This window comes from Coregonus clupeaformis, unplaced genomic scaffold (assembly GCF_020615455.1).
Source record: "Coregonus clupeaformis isolate EN_2021a unplaced genomic scaffold, ASM2061545v1 scaf1578, whole genome shotgun sequence".
In the NCBI taxonomy this organism is placed as follows: Eukaryota; Metazoa; Chordata; class Actinopteri; order Salmoniformes; family Salmonidae; genus Coregonus; species Coregonus clupeaformis.
The window spans coordinates 1-25601 of record NW_025535032.1 but is presented as its reverse complement, the minus strand read 5'-3'; the positions used below and the strand labels follow the sequence as shown (position 1 = coordinate 25601).

General features: G+C 43.3%; 1 pseudogene; it reads left to right on the top strand.

Moving 5' to 3' along the window:
* Positions 1-8039: 8039 nt before the first annotated feature.
* LOC123487262 lies at positions 8040-15501 on the top strand (annotated as a pseudogene).
* The last annotated feature ends 10100 nt before the right edge of the window (positions 15502-25601 follow it).

Genomic DNA, 25601 nt, shown 5'->3' with positions numbered 1-25601 from the left:
AGTATCAGGCCCTCAGTCCTCCAGAGTAGGAGTGTACCTGGATCACAAGGCAGGTACTCTGTCCTTCTACAGTGTCTCTGACACAATGACCCTCCTCCACAGAGTCCAGACCACATTCACTCAGCCCCTCTATCCTGGGTTTTGGCTCTGTGGTACTGCTGAGCTGGTTAAACTGTAGTAGGGTCCACATAGATACTAGTCATGCTGGTGTAGTCTATAGCTGAGCTGGTTCAAGTGTAGTAGGGTCCACATATATACTAGTCATGCTGGTGTAGTCTATAGCTGAGCTGGTTAAACTGTAGTAGTGTCCACATAGATACTAGTCATGTTGGTGTAGTCTATAGCTGAGCTGGTTAAACTGTAGTAGGGTCCACATAGATACTAGTCATGCTGGTGTAGTCCTTTTAATCCACTATCTAGAGTCAGGAACAGATGAAGTTAGGTCTGCTACTGTTCAGTTATTAAATATGATTCATGGTGATGGGAAATAAAAAATACATCTAGTAGTAGTTTTCCTTTGCTATTTATTCCAAGGTGTGTCTTTAACTTGTAAATGGATTGTGTTGAAGCTGGCATGTGGTGTGGATGATAGAATGGAGTGAATAGAGGAGAGAAGAGAGGAGGAGAGGAGAACATAATATAGAAGACAGATAAGATAGAGAGAGAATTCATACCCAGGGGAGTTACTGACTCTGGCCCAAATGACACCCTGTTCCCTACGTAGTGCACTAGGCTACTTCTGACCAGATCAAAAGTAGTGCACTATATAGGGAATAGGGTGGAGATTGGAGATTTGCTCACTGGCATTAGAATATTAGACTATCATACTGTAATGTTAGATGTTGCCTCATTCCAATATTCCAATATCATACTGTAATGTTAGTGGTTGCCTCATTCGAATATTAGAATATCATACTGTAATGTTAGTGGTTGCCTCATTAGAATATCATACTGTAATGTTAGTGGTTGCACCATTAGAATATTAGAACATCATACTGTAATGTTAGTGGTTGACTCATTAGAATATTAGAATATCATACTGTAATGTTAGTGGTTGCCTCATTAGAATATTAGAATATCATACTGTAATGTTAGTGGTTGCCTCATTCCAATATTATAATATCATACTGTAATGTTAGTGGTTGCCTCATTAGAATATTATACTGTAATGTTAGTGGTTGCCTCGTTAGACGATCATACTGTAATGTTAGTGGTTGCCTCATTAGAATATTAGAATATCATACTGTAATGTTAGTTGTTGCCTCATTAGAATATCATACTGTAATGTTAGTGGTTGCCTCATTAGAATATTAGAATATCATACTGTAATGCTAGTGGTTGCCTCATTAGAATGTCGCACTGTAATGTTTGTGGTTGCCTCATTAGAATATTAGAATATCATACTGTAATGTTAGTGGTTGCCTCATTAGAATATCATAATGTAATGTTAGTGGTTGCCTCATTAGAATATTAGAATATCATAATGTAATGTTAGTGGTTGCCTCATTAGAATATTAGAATATCATACTGTAATGTTATTGGTTGCCTCATTAGAATATCATAATGTAATGTTAGTGGTTGACTCATTAGAATATCATACTGTAATGTTAGTGGTTGCCTCATTAGAATATTATACTGTAATGTTAGTGGTTGCCTCATTAGAATATCAAACTGTAATGTTAGTGGTTGCCTCATTAGAATATTAGAATATCAAACTGTAATGTTAGTGGTTGACTCATTAGAATATTAGAAAATAAAGTAGTGCACTACAGTGTCTTGTGAAAGTATTCACCCCCTTGGCATTTTTCCTATTTTGTTGCCTTACAACCTGGAATTAAAATTGATTTTTGGGGGGGTTTGTATCATTTGATTTACACAACATGCCTACCACTTTGAAGATGCAAAATATTTTTTATTTTGAAACAAACAAGAAATAAGACAAAAAAACAGAAAAAATTGAGCGTGCATAACTATTCACCCACCCCCCTCCACAACTTTGTCCCTGACCTGTGTGGAGAGCTTGGTCTTCATGGTGCCGCTTGCTTAGTGGTGTTGCAGACCCCTGGGGCCTTTCAGAACAGGTGTATATATACTGAGATCATGTGACAGATCATGTGACACTTAGATTGCACACAAGTTAACTTTATTTAACTAATTATGTGACTTCTGAAGGTAATTGGTTGCACCAGATGTTATTTAGGGGCTTCATAGCAAAGGGGGTGAATACATATGCACGCATCACTTTTCCGTTTTTATTTTTTAGAATTTTTTGAAATAAGTAATTTTTTTCATTTCACTTCACCAATTTGGACTATTTTGTGTATGTCCATTATGTCCAAATAAAAATCAATTTAGATTACAGGTTGCAATGCAACAAAATAGGAAAAATGCCAAAGGGGATGAATACTTGCCAAGGCACTGTATCTGACTAACCTAACCTCTACTCTAAATCAGCCGACAAGGTGAAAAATCTGCTCCTGTAAGTCACTCTGGATAAGAGCGTCTGCTAAATGACTAAAATGTAAATGTAAATCCCAGTCAGGATGGGAAGGAAGAAGATATGACCGTCTTATGGTAGTTGCAGACTGATAGTCAACTTCTAATGTTCTCAACAGGGACTCGGATCAAATAGGCCTACACATTTCATTTCCTATGGAGCCTTGCCTAAATAAGTAAAGTGTGTATGTGTTTTTGGGGAGGGGATGTTAAGCCTGCTTGTTGTAGTACAGTACACCTCAACACCCACAGCCACTCCTCCACTGCAGCTTCCTCCTGCCTCTGCCTCTCCACCTAGACCAGCACCCAGAGATCAGCACCACCTCACAGCCAGGACACTGGGGAAATAAGAACAGAAGACAACATGGTCAATACAACAATAACAACAACAGGCCACTACAGAGACGGACAGAGAAGAAGTCAATAAAGGACAGGGTAATGTTTAGAAGGCACAACACAGAAGAAAACCCAGTGAAACAGGAGGTAGAATACTATCTGAACTTGTGCAATATCAAATGCGTATTTCCCTGTTTAACACCTTAAATATGGGCCATTACCCGTCTATCGAGCTATCTGTAGCTAGCTAAACGTAGCTAGCTAATGTTAGCTAACCAAGCTAGCTAGCTGATCATTTTGTGAACAGAACTCGTGAGCATCGCATTCAGAATTGCTTTTTTATTTTATTTTATTTATAAAATATATAATTTGTTGCAAACTGACTAAGTCGATATCTATTCAGCTATCTGTCTATACCCATTTCTGATGATCCATTGATCTCATCCATGATGTCTTGAGGGCTGTGTCGCAAGCTAAATGCAAATATATTTAAACAAATCCTTAGGACCAATGAGAGTAGAGCTACTGAGTTTGGATGTAACACCCACATGTCCATATATGGCATTGTGTTGGCAGCCATATTGGGATTTTCTATCCAGTGATGTCCCTGGAACTGGGATCAGAATGAGAATGAATGCAACATCTGCGACCTGGCCAAGATAAAGCAAAGCAGTGTGATAAAAATAACAACAACACAGAGTTACATATGGGATAAACAAAACGTACAGTCAATAACACAATAGAAAATCTATAAACAGTGGGGGCAAATGTAGTAAGTTATGGAGTTAAGGCAATAAATAGGCCATAGTGCAAAATAATTACAATTTAGTATTAACACTGGAGAGATAGATGTGGAAAAGATTATGTGCAAATAGAGATACTGGGGTGCAAATGAGTAAAATAAATAACAATATGGGGATGAGGTAGTTGGGTGGGCTGTGTACAGATGCAGTGATCGGTAAGCTGCTCTGACAACTGATGCTTAAAGTTAGTGAGGGAGATAAGAGTCTCCAGCATCAGAGATTTTTGCAGTTCGTTCCAGTCATTGGCAGCAGAGAACTGGAAGGAATGGCGGCCAAAGGAGGTGTTGGCTTTGGGGATGACCAGTGAGATATACCTGCTGGAGCGCATACTACGGGTGGGTGTTGCTATGGTGACCAATGAGCTAAGATAAGGCGGGGATTTGCCTAGCAGTGATTTATAGATGACCTGGAGCCAGTGGGTTTGGCGACGAATATGTAGTGAGGGCCAGCCAACGAGAGCGTACAGGTCACAATGGTGGGTAGTATATGGGGCTTTGGTGACAAAACGGATGGCACTGTGATAGACTACATCCAATTTGCTGAGTAGAGTGTTGGAGGCTATTTTGTAAATGACATCGCCGAAGTCAAGGATCGGTAGGATAGTCAGTTTTACGAGGGCATGTTTGGCAGCATGAGTGAAGGAGGCTTTGTTGCGAAATAGGAAGCCGATTCTAGATTTATCTTTGGATTGGAGATGCTTAATGGGAGTCTGGAAGGAGAGTTTACGGTCTAACCAGACACCTAGGTATTTGTAGTTGTCCACATATTCTAAGTCAGACCCGCCGAGAGTAATGATTCTAGTCGAGGCGGGCGGTTGCAAGCAGCGTTCGATTGAAGAGCATGCATTCAGTTTTACTAGTTTACGGTCTAACCAGACACCTAGGTATTTGTAGTTGTCCACATATTCTAAGTCAGACCCGCGAGAGTAATGATTCTAGTCGGGCGGGCGAGTTGCAAGCAGCGTTCGATTGAAGAGCATGCATTTAGTTTTACTAGCGTTGAAATCAACGCACCGGCTAGTCCGAGGTAATTGAGGTCATATGTACATGTGGGTAGAGTTAAAGTGACAATGTATAAATAGTAAACAGAGTAGCAGCAGCGTAAAAGAGGGGGATGGGGTGGGGTGGGGGGCAGTGCAAATAGTCCGGTAGCCATGATTAGCTGTTCAGGAGTCTTATAATAATAATATAATATAATAATAATATGCCATTTAGCAGACGCTTTTATCCAAAGCGACTTACAGTCATGTGCGCATACATTTTTACGTATGGGTGGTCCGGGATCGAACCCACTACCCTGGCGTTACAAGCGCCATGCTCTACCAATTGAGCTACAGTGGCTTGGGGGTAGAAGCTGTTGAGAAGCCTTTTGGACCTAGACTTGGAGCTCCGGTACCGCTAGGGTGGCTTGAGTCTTTCTAGGGCCTTCCTCAGACACTCCCTGGTATAAAGGTCCTGGATGGCAGGAAGCTTGGCCCAGTGATATACTGGGCCGTACACACTACCCTCTGTAGTGCCTTGCGGTCGGAGGCCGAGTAGTTGCCATACCAGGCGGTGATGCAACCAGTCAGGATGCTCTCGATGGTGCAGCTGTAGAACTTTTGAGGATCTGAGGACCCATGCCAAATCTTTTCAGTCTCCTGACAGGGAATAGGAATAGGTTTTGTCGTGCCCTCTTCACGACTGTCTTTGTGTGTTTGGACCATGATAGTTCTGTCTTTGTGTGTTTGGACCACACTACAGCCCCGTCGATGAGAATGGGAGCGTGCTCAGTCCTCTTTTTTTCCTGTAGTCCACAATCATCTCCTTTGTTTACTCACAGCTGAGACATCAGTGACGCTGCAGTGAAAGCTAACTACCTCATTGCTAATGAAATCGCAGTGGCTTCAAAACCATTTAGTGAGGGTGAATTTGTAAAAACATGTATGATGAAGGCAGCGGAGATTGTGTGCCCTGAAAAGCGTCAGGCTTTTGTAAATATCAGCCTGACAAGAAACACAGGTGCAGACAGGATTTCCGATCTTTCAGTGGATTTGGACAGCCAGTTGAAGCAAAAAGTAAAGTCATTTATTGCGTTTTCGGTTGCAATTGATGAAAGCACGGACATTACAGATGTTGCACAACTGGCCATTTTCATCCGCGGAGTTGATGACACATTGACCGTCACCGAGGAGTTCGTGGAGTTGGTGCTGATGACAGATACAACGACAGCAGCTGATATTTTCACCGCACTCGTCGGCGCGCTGGACAGGGTCGGAGTAGACTGGTCCCGCGCTGTCAGCCTGGCTACAGATGGTGCGCCCTCAATGATCGGGAAAAAAGCAGGCGTTGTGACAAAGTTCAGAGAGAGAGTGCAATCTGCAAATGGAGGACGTGATTTTTTGACTTTTCACTGTATTTTGCACCAGGAGGCTTTGTGTTGCAAGTCATTAAAGATGGATAACGTCATGAAGGTGGTCATCCAAACTGTTCATTTCATCCGATCCAGAAGCCTGAATCACCGTCAGTTTGACAGCCTTCTCAGAGAGAAAGACCACATCTATGGCCTGCCATACCACACTGAGGTAAGATGGTTAAGCCGAGGTGCTTTGCTGAGGCGTTTCTTTGATTTACGAGAAGAAATTGAACAGTTCATGGAAGAAAAGGGCAAACCAGTGTTAGAATTTCATTCCGCAGAATGGATGCAGGACCTTGCATTTATGGTGGATGTTACAGAGCACCTGAATAACTTGAACAAACAGCTGCAAGGGCGCAACAAAGTTGTCACGCAGTATTATGACAGCATACGTTCTTTCAAGTTGAAGCTGTCATTGTGGGAGACGCAACTCGCCGGGTGGTGATGCAGCTCACTTCCCCTGTCTGAAAAATGTGTGCGCGACCCAACATGTGGCAGACATGAAGCGGTTCAAAGATAAAATAACGGGACTGTTACGGGAGTTTGAGCAACGCTTTCAGATTTTTGGTGAACTGGAGAAAGACTTCAAAGTTTTTGCTCGCCATTCACCGTGAATCCCTCTGATCTGCCCGTCAGCATCCAACTTGAAATAATAGACTTGCAGTGTGACTCGGATTTGAAGGGCAAATTTGCCGCAGCTGGCTTGGACACATTTTATCAGAATCTCTTGCCAGGTTACCCCAACTTGACAGCCCTCGCTGCAAAACTGTTGTGCATGTTTGGAACCACATATCTTTGTGAGTAACTTTTCTCTGTAATGAGCATAAATAAAACAAAGCTGTGCTCAAGGCTCACGCACACGCACTTGAATCACATCCTGAAGTTGGCTGCCACTCAGGATGTGACGCCTGATATTGATGCGCTGGTGAAAGCTAAAAGATGCCAGGTATCAGGAGTCAAATAAACTATGCAACCCCACTTAAAGTGCTGCATGAGACACCCTGATATAGTTCTGTGATCTGTGATATACTTCTGTGAATCACTGAGGCATTGTGTGTTTGTGTGTTCTTTGTCCTCAGAACTTTCAAATAACTTGAGGTGTTTTATGATTAGTAGTGATGTTGTGCTTTTGGACACACTGTCCTCAGGCTCCAGCTTTATGTTTATATGTTTTTATGTTGATGTGCTATTGTTTTTAATTGATTTTATTTTATTTGTATATTTAACCTATTCTTGACTCTGTGGTTCTTGCACTTGTTTGGGGAACAGGATTTCATTATTTGTATCTACATTTCTGCCTGAGAAATGACACCCTGATATAGTTCTGTGATCTGTGAAACAGTTCTGTTAATCACTGAGGCATTGTGTGTTTGTGTGTTCTTTTTCTTTAGAATTTTCAAATAAACTTGATGTGTTTTATGATTAATAGTGATGTTGTGCTTGTACTATTTTGGACACACTGTCCTCAGGCTCCAGCTTTATGTTTTATGTTGATCGTATTAAAACAAAGAAAACAATCTGAAGTTGTTGTTTTTAAGTTATATATACCATGATTTTACCGGTCCGGCCCACTTGGGAATAGATTTTCCTCCATGTGGCCTCTGAGCTAAAATGAGTTTGACACCCCTGACTTAGGGGACGAGCAGCCTGCGCAGAGGAGTGGGAGAGCGGGAGATCTCATCTCAATACACGATACTTGTACGGCGCCGGTTAACTTCAATAAAGAAGGACTTATGTTTTAAAGAACAGTTCTTTTCTTTAGTATTTCTTAGACAAGAAGATACAAGATGGTACAAGGAGTGAAATAACTCGCCTTTGACTCATCCATCATCGAGTTTTGGTGGAAAATGCTGAACGGTGCATACACATATATCAACTAGCAAACTTGACTAACGTTAGCTAACTAGCCACTGGGCTAATGAGACTGAGGTAAAAAAATAACCACGCCGGAGCTAACGGAGCGTGCAGTGCATGTAGCTAGTCATTTTGCAGTGCTAGCTGGCTAACGACATGGAGCAGCTAAAGCCTCCAACAGAACTGAAACTGAACGGCAACGTTGAAGAGCAATGGAAGCGGTTCAAGCAGCGTTTCACCCTCTATCTGACGGCGATAGGAGCGGCTGGAAAAGACGACGCACAGAAGGTTGCACTGTTTCTCACAGTCTAGGACACCATTGATGTCTACAACAGCTTTCAGCTAATGGATGAAGAGCAAGCAGATTATGAACTGGTGTTAGCCAAATGTCTGTCTTTTTGTACTCCCAGAAGAAACGAGGTATGTTTTCAACAGTAGATGTCAGAATGAAACAGAGACTTGAGGAATTTATTATGGACTTCAAACTGAAATGTCAGTTGTGTAATTTCGATCAAATTGCAGACTCGCTGATACGAGAGAGAATTGTCATGGGGGTGAGAGACAAGCTAGAGGGGTGACTCAGAGTAGCATACGGTCAATGGACAGTGGTGGTCTTAGTGAAACAGTATGCAAAGTGGAGTATTTTAGCAAAGGAAGAGCTACGGCTAACTTCAAAGGACAGCAGCACACTTCAGGGAACCAGCGCTCCTGCAGCAGCTGTGGAGGAGAGCACAGACCTTGCCAGTGCCCAGCATATAGAAAATAGTGTTACAACTGTGGCATGAAGAACCCCTTCTCACTCAAATGCAGGCAGCGGAGACAACAAAATACTGTACACTGTGTCAACGAGGACCAGGACAACAGTGGTGACAATGAGTACAGTGAGGGGTCTTTGGGTGACCTCTTTGTGGGAACAGTCACACTTGCAGGACCAGACGAGGACTGCTACCTACAAGACTAATGGAACTGATATTGTGTTCAAACTTGACACTGGAGCACAGGTCAACATCATTCCAGAGACTGAATTGTTACGGTTACAGGTAAAACCAGTGGTCTTCAGGGACATGCAGGTTGGTGCTGGAGGTAGATGATGAATCTCACAAGGTTCCGTTTGTCATAGTAAAGGGAGAAACAACACCCATCATTGGGTTAAAGTCATGTAACTTACTGGGTCTAGTGAAATGGGTTCATATGGTGAAATGACTAATGTTGAGGATGCATATGCTGATGTTTTTTCAGGGAATAGGAAAACTCAAGGTGCAGTACAAAATGGAGTTAGATCAGCCAAATAGACCAGTGATCCATGCACCTAGAACGGTACCATTATCACTAAGAGACTAGCTAAAAGCAGAGCTGCTGAGGCTAGAGTCCTTAGATATCCTAGACAAAGTAGAAGAGCCTACTGAATGGGTCCACTCACTAGTAATAGTTGAGAAGGAAGACGGCTCGCTCAGACTGTGTATGGATCCAAAAGAGCTAAACAAGCATGTAAAAAGGGAACACTTTCAGCTGCCTACCAGAGGGGAGATATTCTGGGACATAGCAGGGGCTAAATACCACTCAAAGCTAGACGCCCTCATCAGGGTTTTGGCAGATCAGTCAAGACAAGGAGAGTACAAGCTTTATACTTTCAATCCTCCTTTTGGTAGGTAGTCATTTAAAAGGCTCCCGTTTGGTCTCACTTCAGCACCAGAAGTCTTTCATAGGACAGTCCAACAGATATCTGAGAGTGTGTCAGGCACCACAGTGTCCATTGATGATGTGCTAATATGGGCTCAGACTCTTGAAGAGCACCAGGTTGAAAGCAGCACTTGATCTAGCCAGAGATAATGGGCTAAAGCTAAACGCAGAAAAATGGGAATTCAGAAAGACAGAAATAACCTTCATGGGTGAAAAACTAACATGTGAAGGTGTTCAGACAGACCAGAGCAAAGTGACCGCCATCAAGAACATGCCACTGCCTACAGATCAAGAGGACATACAAAGGTTCTAAGGGATGGTTAACTATGTGGGCTAATTTGAACCTAATCTGGCAACTCACACTAGTCAGATGAGAAGTCTACTGTGTAAAACTACAGATTGGTGTTGGAACAGTAATCATCAGAAAGAGTTTTGAGGAGCTCAAGGCATTGATCATGCATGCTCCAGTACTTTGGTTCTATGGTAAATTGCTCAAAACCTAAATCTCAACAGATGCCTCTAAAGTAGGTTAAGGTGCAGTGTTGTTACAGCAGTATGGCACTAGATGGCGCCCAGTTGCATATGCCTCCAGGGCTCTGACAACTTCTGAGTGTAACTATGCTCAGATTGAGAAAGAGGCATTGGCACTGTCATATGCATGTGAGACATTCAGTGTGTTTATCTGTGGTAAAACAGTGTGGGATGAAACAGATCATCAACCTTAAGTTACTATTGTAAAGAAGGGTCTGCAACACACACACCACCAAGGGAACAGACTGTTTCTAAAACTTCAGAAATATGACTTGCATCCCGAGTACAGGCCAGGGAAAGAATTGTTAGTGGCAGACACATTGTCCAGAGCTTTTGACAGCTCAGAACCAAACCAGATATACCGAGCAGGACGAGACCATACATGTAAACCTTATCAGAAAGAGTTGCCCAGTCTCAGATGAAATGTGGACAGTTATTTCACGTGCTACTGCAGAAGATGAGTGTTTGCAAAAGGTGATTCAAGCCAACATGCAGGTAGTCTGTATAAGCTATACCATACCCATATGGTCAATACAGGGATGAGCTATCTGGACTTGATGGAATTCTGTTTAAGGGTTCAAGAATTGTGATACCAAGTGTGTTACAGAAAAACACACTGATCAATATATATATATATATATATATCATATATATATATATATATATATATATACACTGCTCAAAAAAAATAAAGGGAAATACTAAACAACACAATGTAACTCCAAGTCAATCACACTTCTGTGAAATCAAACTGTCCACTTAGGAAGCAACACTGATTGACAATACATTTCACATGCTGTTGTGCAAATGGAATAGACAACAGGTAGAAATTATAGGCAATTAGCAAGACACCCCCAATAAAGGACTGGTTTTGCAGGTGGTGACCACAGACCACTTCTCAGTTCCTATGCTTCCTGGCTGATGTTTTGGTCACTTTTGAATGCTGGCGGTGCTTTCACTCTAGTGGTAGCATGAGACGGAGTCTACAACCCACACAAGTGGCTCAGGTAGTGCAGCTCATCCAGGATGGCACATCAATGCGAGCTGTGGCAAGAAGGTTTGCTGTGTCTGTCAGCGTAGTGTCCAGAGCATGGAGGCGCTACCAGGAGACAGGCCAGTACATCAGGAGACGTGGAGGAGGCCTTTGGAGGGCAACAACCCAGCAGCAGGACTGCTACCTCCGCCTTTGTGCAAGGAGGAGCACTGCCAGTGCCCTGCAAAATGACCTCCAGCAGGCCACAAATGTGCATGTGTCTGCTCAAACGGTCAGAAACAGACTCCATGAGGGCGGTATGAGGGCACGACGTCCACAGGTGGGGGTTGTGCTTACAGCCCAACACCGTGCAGGACGTTTGGCATTTGCCAGAGAACACCAAGATTGGCAAATTCGCCACTGGCGCCCTGTGCTCTTCACAGATGAAAGCAGGTTCACACTGAGCATATGTGACAGACGTGACAGAGTCTGGAGACGCGTGGAGAACGTTCTGCTGCCTGCAACATCCTCCAGCATGACCGGTTTGGCGGTGGGTCAGTCATGGTGTGGGTGGCATTTCTTTGGGGGCCGCACAGCCCCCATGTGCTCGCCAGAGGTAGCCTGACTGCCATTAGGTACCGAGATGAGATCCTCAGACCCCTTGTGAGACCATATGCTGGTGCGGTTGTCCCTGGGTTCCTCCAATGCAAGATAATGCTAGACCTCATGTGGCTGGAGTGTGTCAGCAGTTCCTGCAAGAGGAAGGCATTGATGCTATGGACTGGCCCGCCCGTTCCCCAGACCTGAATCCAATTGAGCACATCTGGGACATCATGTCTCGCTCCATCCACCAACGCCACGTTGCACCACAGACTGTCCAGGAGACCATCCGCCACCTCATCAGGAGCATGCCCAGGCATTGTAGGGAGGTCATACAGGCACGTGGAGGCCACACACACTACTGAGCCTCATTTTGACTTGTTTTAAGGACATTACATCAAAGTTGGATCAGCCTGTAGTGAGGTTTTCCACTTTAATTTTGAGGGTGACTCCAAATCCAGACCTCCATGGGTTGATACTGTCACGAGTTGCTAAGCCAGAACCCAGAAGCAGACCAGGACAAGGTAAGTTGAAACGAAGGTGAGTGTTTATTACAAATTCAAGAGTGATGCTGAATAATCCAGGGAACAGAGCGGGCGGCGTTGATTAGTTGTTGGGGGTGCAGTGGTTGATCCCATCCTGGGTCGGCAGCCGCCGACCACCAGGCAGAGGTTGGATGAAGGTTCCGGACGGGTGACTGCAGATGGAACAAAACGGGGGTGAGTAAGCAACAAACCAACAAGGTGCAAAAACAACAAAACTAACGCTAGGCTCTAAGACTGATACTCTGGCAAACCTACTGTTCATGGCTAACGATCCGGCAGGGGAATGGATGTTAGGCCAGAGCCTAAGAAGGGTGATGATCAGGACCAGGTGTGCAGATTGCTGATGGGATGCAGGTGCGGAAATCAAGAGGCTCCCCGGAGCGCTCCAGAACCCTCGGGAAACTGGAGATCACGAACATAAAACTAGTCCACAGACAGGACCCGACTCAGACTGCCGGGATCTACAGATACATTTGATTTCCATTGATCATTTTTTGTGTGATTTTGTTGTCAGCACATTCAACTATGTAAAGAAAAAAGTATTTAATAAGATTATTTCATTCATTCAGATCTAGGATGTGTTATTTTAGAGTTCCCTTTATTTTTTTGAGCAGTGTATATATACACCACACACTCGGACTCTAACATTGCTCGTCCCAATATTTTTAAATTTCTAATTCCTGTCCTTTTTCTTTTTAGATTAGTGTGTATTGTTGTGTATTGTAGTTATTACTGCACTGTTGGAGCCAGGAACACAAGCATTTTGCCACACCCGCAATAATATCTGCTAAATATGGGTATGCGACCAATAAAATGTGATTTGATTTTTGAAAGTGTTCCATAATTCTCAATCCACGTTGCGTTGTGCCTAAGAACAGCTCTTAGCTGTGGTACTGTAAATTGGCTATATACAACACCTCCTCAGGCCTTATTGCTTAATTTAAACAAGTAAGTGTATTATAAGGCATTATAAAAGGTCATTAAAATAATTACACATATGTAGTTCATAGAAACTGTTATCCTTTATATATTCAACAACTCACATTTTATGATTCATTATTTCATTTGTTCCAGCTGGTAGAGCACGGCGCTTGTAACGCCAAGATAGTGGGTTCGATCCCATACACAAAAATGTATGCACGCACGACTGTAAGTCGCTTTGGATAAAAGCGTCTGCTAAATGGTATATTATTATATTATTATTATTATTATATTATTATATTATTATTATATATTATTATATTATAAAACTATTTGTCTCCCTCTTCCTGTTGCATGCAGTTCCTCTCTCTCTTCCTCCCTTCTTCTAACCCCACCCTCTGGCTGAAGGAATGTTGTAGAAAATAACCACTATACTTTATTACAAATAATAATAATTGTATTGTTCCGCCCACTTCCTTTGTCTCTGAGAGCGGCTAAACTCAACTTTCATTAAATCCAGAGTACTACAATCAATCAATCCTTATCTTACAAAAAACACTCATGTTTATTTAAACTCTGTTCAACCCTGGCTCTTTTCACTGTGTTTGAAGACTAAAACAAATGGCCCCAAGCTAGTTTCAGTCTCTCATCAGATAAGACAGCCATGGATTTAAGTAAGAGCAAGCACTCTGACCCTAGGGCAGATTCCCGCTCTACTCACCCACACAGTGAAATTAAATGACCCAATACAATTCCTGGCCCAGTAACAAAGAATTCTAACTTTATGCTCTTGATTAACCCAGTTCTACCTCATTGTCCATTAAACCTTACAATTTATTAATAATAATTCACCACAGGAACAAAACTATTTGTCTCTCTCTTGCTGTTGCATGCCGTCCCTCTCTCTCTTCTTCCATTCTCAAACCCCTCCCTCCCTCCCTCCCTCCCTCCCTCCCTCCCCCTCCCTCCTTCTAACCCCACCCTCTGGCACAACCAGGAAGTCCATCCCTCTCCACAAACTCTCTTCTGTGGAAACAAAACTGATCTGAGTCTCGTGTCGTCTGTCTGTGTGAGAGTGAACAACCGTCCAAAGGCTCATCAGGGTGTTCTGCTGGACCAGGACCAGTTCTGTTGTTCTGTCTGTCTGGATCTACTGAAGGAGCCGGTCACTACTGCCTGTGGACACAGTTACTGTAGGCGCTGTGTTGAGGGCTGCTGGGATCAGGATGTTCTGAAAGGGGTCCATAGCTGTCCTCAGTGCAGACAGACCTTCACTCCAAGGCCTACTCTGAGGAAAATAACATGTTGGCTGAAGTGGTGGAGAAACTGAAGAAGACAGGACTCCAGGCTGCCCCCCTCCTGCTCTGTGCTATGCTGGACCTGGAGATGTGGCGTGTGATTTCTGCACTGGGACCAGAAAGCAGAAAGCCCTCATGTCTTGTCTGGCATGTCTGGCCTCTTACTGTGAGACTCACCTCCAACCTCACTATGAATTTCCTGCTTTCAAGAAGCACAAGCTGGTCAGAGCCACCACACAACTACAGGAGAAGGTCTGCTCTGATCATGACAAACTGCTGGAGGTTTACTGTCGTACCGATCAACAGTGTATCTGTATGCGTACAATGGATAAACATAAAGGCCACGATACAGTGTCAGCTGCAGCAGAGAGGACTGAGAAACAGGTAAGACCAGAACTACTTGTTGGTGACTTTCTGATAAACAAAGACTTAAAGATACAGTAGGAACTAAGGCTGTTTGAATATGAGAGAATTCAAATCAAATTGATCCTCAGCAGAACAAATATGAACACAAACCTTGAGTATATTGAGTTTGCTCTAAATCTATCACCATTATCTAAAATCAAACACTATTATCATTCTGAATGCCATTTTATGAGTGCAAAGTTCAGCCTCAACCCCTTGATACATGTACGTCTACCATAACTATAATCATTCACATAGCAACATAAAAATATATAATATTGGAAAGGGACTTCCTCAAGATTTTAGAACTTCCTCTCTATGTGCCCTATGTCACATTACTATACTATTGATCTACTGGACAAATAAAGCTTGATAGCTCATTGAAGAGTGATTCTCCACAGAGGCAGCTGGGGATGAGTCAGCAGAAGGTCCAGCAGAGACTCCAGGAGAGAGAGAAGGAGCTGAAGGAGTTCCAACAGGCTGTGGAGTCTCTCAAGGTGAGTATTGTTGACCAGAGGAGACACACTATTTCACTTCTCTCCTCCAGTCAGAGAGAGAGAGAGAGAGAGAGAGAGAGGGAGAGGGACCCGTCTCCAATCCCACTGAGCCCACTGTTGGGAACAGGCTGTCTCGACCCCTTTCAGAGAATAGACTACTTAATGTAACCAGCGGAATATGAACCCAGGTCTACCATGGGAGAAACCAACATCTTGACCATTCCCTATTAGGCCGTGGGCCAACACTAATATTTTGAAGTCGCAGGCGGGCTACATCGCCACATAACCTTGAGTAACCATGACCGACTCATGTCCCCTATACATTAATTTTTTTTACATTTTAGTCATTTATCAGACACTCTTATCCAGAGCGACTTACAGTTAGTGAGTGCATACATTATTTTTTTTTCATACATGGAGCTCTAAATTCAATTAAATTCAAAAGGGCTTTATTGGCATGGGAAACATATGTTTACATTGCCAAAGCAAGAGAAGTAGATAATAAACAAAAGTGAAATAAACAGTCAGAAATGAACAGTAAACATTACACTCACAAAATGTTCAAAGGAATAGAGACATTTCACATGTTATAATTCAAGTGAAAACAGAGTGAGCCATTCGCCAGACTGAGTTCTGGAGGTGAAATGGAAATTAATGAGGGAGAATTAAGTGAGTTAGAAGGTGTGGTGATGAGCTCAGAACCAGAGCCTGCCATCAATGGACATGATAAAGAAGAATCTGGTGCAGTAGGAGTTACATTTTTGGAGAAAGTGGATCCATACCTTTTGGTAGATCCATTTGTGGTTTAAGGTTGGTGGGAAAGGAGTTGCGTGTAGTTGAATCAGTGAAGGTAACCTGTAGTGGACTTGTGATATTTGTTTGTGTTTCTTCTGACCAGAGGGAGTGTGCGCTCCGTGTCACGCAACTTTGGTCAAGATCTGTTTCTTGCTTTGCTCTTAGGAACAGGGCACCATTGAAAGGAGTGATTTCTGGGGTAGCGTTAAGTGTGGAGGTGGAGCAATTCAAGTTGAAGATTCCTGGTGTTTGTGATGCCCGCCATTTGGTGTGACGCAGACCTGGTGGTGAGCGTGGTGAAACAGAGGAGTCACTGTCAGCTCTTTCCGAGTTTTCAGTCTTTACCCGATAAGTCATGTTAGGATAAATCAGTTATCCCTGTTAGAGCTTTTGTGCCGAATCCACTGCACTGATTCAGGTGCAACGTTTATGGTAATGTTGCAGCAGTTTGTAGGAGGGAGATTCCAAGATGTGGGAAGTGTGCTGGAGGGCATGGGATAGAGGATTGTGTAGTTTCGGTGGATAAAGTTGTGTGTCAACTGTTCGGATGCCCATGTTGCTGGGGATCTGAAGTGTCCAGCTGCGAGAGAGGTAGGTTGAGGTGGCTAGAGTCAGAGTAGTGCAGAAGGTGTCGTATGCTGAGACAGTGAAGAAAGTAGAGGAGGATGGGTCAAGGGTGAGAGATCCTGAGAGGATCCCTGTGAGTAGTAGATCTGTGCCAGCACAGAGGGATAGGCCAACGAGTGATATGCTTCAGTAAAGTTAGCTTCTTACCATTCATAGCAATGTTTATTAACTGTACTGAAGAAATTGAATGTATATCACAGAAAATAGATGTTGTGGTGGCAGCTGCAGAGAAGTATTTGGGCATACGAGATTTGACTTCAGAAGAGTTACAGGGTGTGTTGAGGGGTGGTGTCCCGTCCTCCCAGGCCGTTGGCATGGTGCAGGAGCAGATAGGGTCAAAGTAGTGGAATGGGGTAGTGGGTATTTAATGAGTGTAGGGTTAGTTGAAGGGTGTTTTTTGTATTATTACAAAGTATAATGGATTGATATTATAGTCCAGTTGGGGAGCGGTAATGCAACATATTGGATACCAACCACCGTTAAACTCCAAAGAAGAAGAACCGTTATATTATGGCTGTGACAGAGTTGTAACGATGTCTCTGTCTCTCTCATTCCATCACTTTTACGGTAGTTGGTTTTGTGAGTCTCTGGTTATGAATGGGGTGCTGACAGACAATCGTTGATGGATATTTATAGAGCTCTGATCAGGACGACAATTAATTTTGGGTGTATAGTTTATGGAACAGCGGCAAAGACAGAATCCAGTATAAAGCTTTAAGGATATGTATTGGTGCATTTAAATCAACATCTGTATGTGTCTTACTGGTGGAGGCAGGTGAGATGCTTTTGTATGTACGGATAGTAGGCGCACAGGAGCAGGCGTTTACGTTCCTGAATTTGATGTGCAGGTATGTAGAAGACTAACAGATGAACTGTCAGTATACTCAGTTGAACTGTTGCCGATAATAGTTGCCCTCCAGTGGGTGGAGGACGTACAACCTGTTAGAATTATAGTATACTCTGATTCTTTGTCTATATTGAATAGTTTATCATCTGGTAAATCTAATAGGAGTTACCTGCTATTGGAGGTATTACTGTTATTATGGATAATTGAGAGAATGGGTGTAGTAGTGAGATTCTGCTGGGTCCCAGCACATTCGGGTGTGGAAGGGAATGAAATTGAAGACCAGTTAGCTAAAAGAGCTTTGAAACGAGATATAATTGATATTAATGTTCCACTGGGTAGAGGTGAGGCCAAGATCAGAGCCATTTTGATAGATGTGTGGCAGAAGAGATGGTACTCTGAGCACAAGGGCCGGCATTTATATGAATAGTTTACAGTTTTACAGAAAGGTCGATGGACCAAGATTCAAAAGTCAGATTAGGAAGGAAGAGGTGGTGTTTACTCGATTGCGCTTAGGACATTGTACATTGAACTCGGTCATTACATCTGGTTGGCAAGCATGGGAATGGTTTGTGTCTGGGGGTACGGTCGATGAAACGGTGGAGCATGTGTTGTTATATTGTTGTAAGTATGTTGAAGAGAGGGAAAGATTGAAGTGTAGGGTCATTGAGGTTGGACGGGGTTGGGGGTTGGAAGGGATTTTGGGGATGGGGGAGGGTCTATTAGAAGTTAGTAGGGCTCTTCTTTATTTTCTCAGAAGTACTGAGTTAGGTAGGAGGATTTAGAAATGTTGGAAACCGTGATTGACCACACACTCCAGCACAGTAGGTGGCGGCATGCACCTTTAACGTTGGTTTGTGGACCGCCATTATATCATAGAAGAAGAAGTTGGTTGTGTGAGAGTTTTGTGGTTCGTGAGGAGGGCTACTATTCTTTTTTCTTTTGGTTCTTGCGTATTTTCTGAATTTATTTTCTCATGGTGGAGGGTTTGTTTATTGGTTTCCACTGTTTATCGTTTAGAGTTGAGGGGGGAGTAGGGGTAGTTTGTTAGTGCGGCGTAATGGCTTCAACCGAGTGGAGAAGAAATGCTGTCACTTCGGGTGCGTTCCGGAGAAAGGTGTGGAGGAAGTTTTGCTCATGGTCGGCGAACAGGTTGGAGCAGAACATCTGCACTCTGCATCCAGAATGAACAAGGCGGTGGTTGTGTTAATGAAAAAGGTTTGTCTTGTTGCGAGTGGGATTTTTGTGAGGGGTGTGTCGCCTCTTTCGACAAGAGTTGTGGCTAATCTGCCTCCGTTTATTACTTACGAACAGACTGTAAGTAGTTGGTTAGTTTTGGTAAATTTTCAAGTGGTTTTCGTGTGCTCTCGGCTGGGTGCCAAGCGGAATCCGATAAACATGTTGTCTCTTTTCGTAGACAAGTGTTTGTTTCTTAACAAACTTCAAGGTTACGCAGGGGAGGGGTGGAACGCAGGGTTTGCTAGCACAGATAGTTTTGGGTGTTTCTAGTGTGGGGATGTAGGGCATAATGTTAGTGCAGGCAGCGGGGGCTAGGACTAGGCTGGACACAATACATTTTTAACACCTTTTTCTGATAAAACTACTTAATTGCATCCGCCATGGAGCCCAGTTTCATAATATTACCATATGTCCCAGATGCTTGCCGTAGGTTAGAAATAATAGGACATGTTTCACCCTGCCAGCTCCTATTAGTTGTATTGAGCTCTGTGGCACCAACTCGCCTAATGAAAGTTATATTCCCAGCCCATTGTTCTGCGTCACAATGCCAGCTTCACTATTGTTGGTAATGAGACCAGCCCGTGTGCTAACATTGTAGCTTTACCTCAGGTAACTTATTATTAACAAGGTTATGACTACTTGGTGAGCAAACTCACTGTTCACCTGTGTACACGTTGTGGTGACCCACAGTGCTACATATGGTTGGCGCATAGCAATCAAACAATTAACATTTTCTGGTCAGCAGTTAATCATATTTTCTTTCAGAAAAAGGTGTATAACCTAAACAAAACGCATGTCCGTCCTCTTTTTCAAGATGTAGCCGATTTTAAACAGCCAGAATACATTTTTTCAATTAAGAAATAACCTTTAAAAAAAAGTGTTTTACATGTATTGTTTTATATTACTGCTGGGTAATTTGATATGCGTCGAAATCTGTAAGTTCGTAGGCATTGAATTGAGCGAATGCTGCGCAGGTTCACTGAGTTGTAAACTAAATGGATAGGTGTAGCTCATTGATTTATAGATCTGACACAGTTGCTACCTCAGATAATGAGCCTAGTAAGTGTCGTGAATGAGGTATGTAGTACCCACAGAAGGCCACAGGGTGGAGCAAGAGGGCTATAAACCTATTCATTTATTTTGCTTTAAATAACCTAAACCTAACAATCAATCAATCAAATGTTTATAAAGTCCTTTTACATCAGCAGATGTCACAAAGTGCTATACAGAAACTCTAACCCTACTTATAACCTATTTTAGCCTTAACTTTAACCCCAACCCTAATTCTAGGGTAGGGTAGCCTAGAAACACGTTTAGAAACTATTTTAGTAATAATTTTATGTTAGTAAATACCATTATAGTACTAAATAGCATTTATTGTTATTTTTTAAATAAAACCTATGTAACCTTTATTAGTAATTTTATTATATGTATTATTGCAAGGCAGAACACTTGATAAACAACACATTTGTTTTATTTTTTAAATGTGGTTTGAACTGGGTGTGACCTAGTAACCTCTATGTGAAAGTCCAGCAATTGGCATGTCATAGGTGGGGCAGGTTTGAGACTGATCTACAGAATTAATACGAAAAATACACTTTATTTCTCAGCTGCCTCACCAATGTCTTTACGTGAATTAATAACTTTTAATTGCTAAATATTTCCAATAGATGGCTGCATAAGACCACAAAGCATCAGTTATAGGCTACAAGCATAAAATAGCATGCAACCAAAGACTATGTCCTATGATTTTCTAAAAAGGTCACTCATTACTTTACAGTTAGCTATATATCTCGTATTAGGCCTGTGTTGCTTTTGGGAGAGCAACAAAATATTAACTCTAGCAGGTATTGAACCCCGCCAAATAATCACTAGTCAGATGCGCTAACCTCAACCCTAGTAAACATGCATTATGACATCATCTTAATATCTGATATATTCCAGCCCACCAATAAATCATGCAACCATCGCAGTTAGAAAATTTACCTCAACATGCCCCTCGCTTGTGCTAGAAGGCAGAGTGCTCGCTGCCGCTGACGGCACAAGCTTTTTGCGGGGCTTGTTGAGTTGGCTACTTGTTCGAGAAGGCAGAGTGGCTCTGTGCTGGTTGATGAATTTGACAATGAATGTACTAGAAAAATACATTTTTGTCGACCAAAGGTGACTGAATTAATGTTCGCGCTTTTTGATAATCGTTATAGTAATGAGGTATAATTTTTAAACATGAGCATAAAAACAGGTTTTAATAAACATGAATCATCATTATATTACTTCACAGTAATGTGTTTTCAGTCCTTCCTCTTGCGTTAGCAGTGTGGAAAGGGACAGTAAAAAGCTCAGGCAGGAGTTTTCCTGTGAGGTGGAGTGGTGGTGTATCCAGGGAGAGAACTAAACTAATCTTCTGAAATGTCATTCGTGGTCTTATGCTGCCTTCTATTGGAATTATTTAGCAGCTGCAGTAGTACGGAATAAAGTGTATATCCTTACTAAGTGTATCCTTACTAAAGTGGTAATTACTCAAAATTGCTAAATATAAAATGTTCTAGTTCATTTGATTACTTACAACCATAAAATAACAATTCATAGCATAACAAACAATGAAACGGACATAAACCAAAAACACCATACATTTAGTTAATTATCTAAAAAATAATATATATATTTAGATGGGTGACATTTTCTGCTAAAGTAACACTCCCTTAACATATAAACAGACACTGGACACACACTGAAAATGAGCTTTTTTATATATAAATCTGGTAGCTCTCAAAAGAGCCTTTGCTTTGCTGAGCAGTTAGTTTTCAGGAGTGTGCTGCCTGCCTGCCTTCAGAGGAGTCTGTCTGTGAATAATGTAAAGTTAATAAGTTATTGCCACGCTTTCACAGAGGCCTAGTTTACATTTACATGTGAGTCATTTAGCAGACGCTCTTATTCAGAACGACTAGGGTTAAGTGCCTAAATCTGCTCGATGTACAAGGGTTCAGATTTCTCACCTAGTCGGCTCAGCGGATTCGAACCAGCCACCTTTCGACGCTGCCCAACGCTCTTAAGCGCTAGATTAAGAGCGTCTGCTAAATGACTCACATGTAAATGTAAACTAAATGTAAACAATCCACAAAAAGGCAAATGGTCGTAGATAAATGGTAAACTGGTTAAATAAAAGACTGCTCTTAGAACTTTCAGACTGCCATTGTTTTGGGGAAATAGGGACATGTCTGTCTATTTCACCAATTATGTCAAATATATGTATTAATTTTAATGGTTAATTTTAACATCATTTTAATCAAGATAACCTATTATTTCTAATTTTGTAAGTTTTGGCAGCGTATTGCTGGTAGTTAAAACGTCCCAAAACAACATGTACTCCTGGAACTCTGAGGTCGTTCCATTGTTTCCTTTTGGGGAAATATAGGTATGTCTCTTTATTTCACAAAATATCTCACAATGGTATATTTCAAGTCAGACTCCGTTTTAATCAGGATAATCTCCTCTTTCTAATGACATCAGGTTGGGCAGTGTACTCTGCTGTCATCGATCGCTAGACCAGAAATAGTCAGAAGTTTAAAAAAAATCCTACTTCCTGGTAATGCAGACATAAGCACACTTGGCACCATCGAGGTGTGGATGTTAACTTTCTACACCAGTTGTTATTTATTACTTATGTTTTTCTTTTTCGTCCTAAGAACAGATTGTAGTGGTGAAATAAAAAGGTAGAAATTTTTTGGTGCCATTTAGGGAAAATTGAATTCTAAGGATCATTCCAGTCAGAAGAGGCTCAGTGATGGTTCGCTTCAATTCATTTGCTTTGGCCTCAGGCTAGTGTTCCAGCTCAGCCAATGTTCTTTGGCCATTTTACAGCCTTCAGTGAATTTTGACTTGTTCTATTGTCCAGCCTACTAGGACTCAGGGGGCAGAGGCTGGGAGGAGAGTAGAGCAGGGTCAAGTGGTGGTGGTACCAGGAGGGAGGAGAGTAGAGCAGGGTCAAGTGGTGGTGGTACCAGGAAGGAGGAGAGTAGAGCAGGGTCAAGTGGTGGTGGTACCAGGAAGGAGGAGAGTAGAGCAGGGTCAAGTGGTGGTGGTACCTGGAAGGAGGAGAGTAGAGCAGGGTCAAGTGGTGGTGGTACCAGGAGGGAGGAGAGTAGAGCAGGGTCAAGTGGTGGTGGTACCAGGAAGGAGGAGAGTAGAGCAGGGTCAAGTGGTGGTGCGCAGGCCGTGGAGAAAGCGGTGGTGGGGAGGGTTGCAGCTGGGCTACATGAGCTGAGGCAGGTTTCTGTAGTAACAGAGACTCCGGTGGGCGAAGGCTTGGTGGGCTCATCCCAGGAAATATTTCCTGTCATTGGGGAAGAGGCACTGATCAGGGGAAAGTGCAGGGGGGCAGAGACTGGGGAGGAGGAGGACGGTACCGTGCCAATGGAGGAGGAGGAAGAGGGGGGAGGTGAGTATGCGGGAGCGGAGGACAAGGCGGTCTCGTTTTCAGACGGCTCATTGGATCCAGAGCTGACAGCCAGTCAGGCTGAGGGCCCAGTATATACGGTGAGAGAACTTTCTAGGTTCCTGATGGAGACTAAAGGGGAAAAAGAAGGTTCTGCTGGAGTCTTATTTGATTGATCCTGGAAGGTTTGTAAGGTCAGTACAACACGTGATGAAGAATGAGGGGTTTAGTGTCCTCTCACCCAGGAAGCGGTATAGTCTGAGAAAATGGGTCATGGGTTCTTAAGGGCATGTCTTCAGAATCTGCTTAAATGGATGTTTTTTTCTGGCATGGCAGCTTTATGGGCTTCTCTACTGGTTTCTGATTGTGGTGATTTCCCTCCCACCTCGTATGGAGATTTCACGGTTAGACTTCCTTAACATGAACGGCGGCAGAGACTGAGGGAATATGTCAAACAAAAACATTTAAACGTGATTTTTTAGCAAGAGACACACAGTGATGTGATTAATGAAGTGTATTGGGGGTCTGGTGTAAAGGGGGCGCAGGTGCTGAGCCATGGCACAAATCTTAGTGCAGGGGTAGCAAAAGAGGTGTGTAAGGGTAGGTTGTTAGTGGTTAAAGCCAAAATCAATGACCTTGTCTTTGCTTTCCAAAATGTGTCTGCACCTAGTACAGGGCTCAGTTCTCTGTTTCACCAGGGCCCAGGCAGGTGTCCTATTGGAAATTCCATGTAAAGCTCTTCCAAGGCTTTTGGGAGAGGTGGGGACAGCAGAAGGGGGAGTAACTTCTGTTGTGGGGGAGATGAGGGAGCCTGATGGGTGGGTAACTTCTGTTGTGGGGAGATGAGGGAGCCTGATGGGTGGGTAACTTCTGTTGTGGGGGAGATGAGGGAGCCTGATGGGTGGGTAACTTCTGTTGTGGGGGAGATGAGGGAGCCTGATGGGTGGGTAACTTCTGTTGTGGGGAGATGTGGGAGCCTGATGGGTGGGTAACTTCTGTTGTGGGGAGATGAGGCCGCGGCTGTGGAGTTGTACTCTGATTTATAGAGGGCATAACTCTGTGATCCTGGGTGTTCTCAGGTTCTAATCACAGACCTTTCCAAACTCTCTCTGTCACAGAGAAATCAAATTGACATTTCCCTGGCCTTTCACAAACTCTCAGCTGCCGTCTCTCAGACGGTCTGCCTCTGATTTTTTTTTTTTAAAGGTCTGGGAAATTATTGGACAGGACGTGTGTTGCTACTGTACCCTACGGAGGTGGGCTGGAGGGAACCAGCATGTGCTCTGTTGAGGAGGGCTGGTGGTTTGGGGCTGGTTCTTTATTAACATTTAACATTTAAGTCATTTAGCAGACGCTGTTATCCAGAGCGACTTACAAATTGGTGCATTCAACTTAGGATAGCCAGTGGGACAACTACATCTCGATCACAATAAGTACATTTCTTTAAACAAGTCAGTGCTAGCAGGTGAAATAAGTCAGGTGTTAGTTTAGACAAAAGACAGTGGTAGTAAAGGGGGGGTAGAAGGATTACTATTATACTATTCCAGGTATTCCTTAAAGAGGTGGGGTTTCAAGTGTCTCCGGAAGGTGGTCAGTGACTCCGCTGTCCTGGCGTCATGGGGGAGCTTGTTCCACCATTGGGGTGCCAGAGCAGCGAATAGCTTTGACTGGGCTGAGCGGGAACTGTGCTTCCGTAGAGGTAGGGGGGCTAGCAGGCCAGAGGTGGATGAACGTAGTGCCCTCGTTTGGGTGTAGGGTCTGATCAGAGCCTGAAGGTAAGGAGGTGCCGTTCCCCTCACAGCTCCGTTGGCAAGCACCATGGTCTTGTAGTAGATGCAAGCTTCAACTGGAAGCCTGTGGAGTGTGCGGAGGAGCGGGGTGACATGAGAAAACTTGGGAAGGTTGAACACCAGAGGCGCTGCAGCGTTCTGGATAAGTTGCAGGGGTTTAATGGCACAGGCAGGGAAACCAGCCAACAGCGAGTTGCAGTAATCCAGACGGGAGATGACAAGTGCCTGGATTAGGACCTGTGCCGCTTTCTGTGTAAGGTAGGGTCGTACTCTCCGAATGTTGTAGAGCATGAACCTGCAGGATCGGGTCACTGCTTTGATGTTAGCAGAGAATGACAGGGTGTTGTCCAGGGTCACGCCAAGATTCTTTGCACTCTGGGAGGAGGACACAATGGAGTTGTCAACCGTGATGGCGAGATCATGTTGCGGGCAGTCCTTCCCCGGGAGGAAGAGCAGCTCCGTCTTGCCGAGGTTCAGCTTGAGGTGGGGATCCGACATCCACACTGATTGTGTGGAGGTTGTGGTGGCACACAATGTGCTT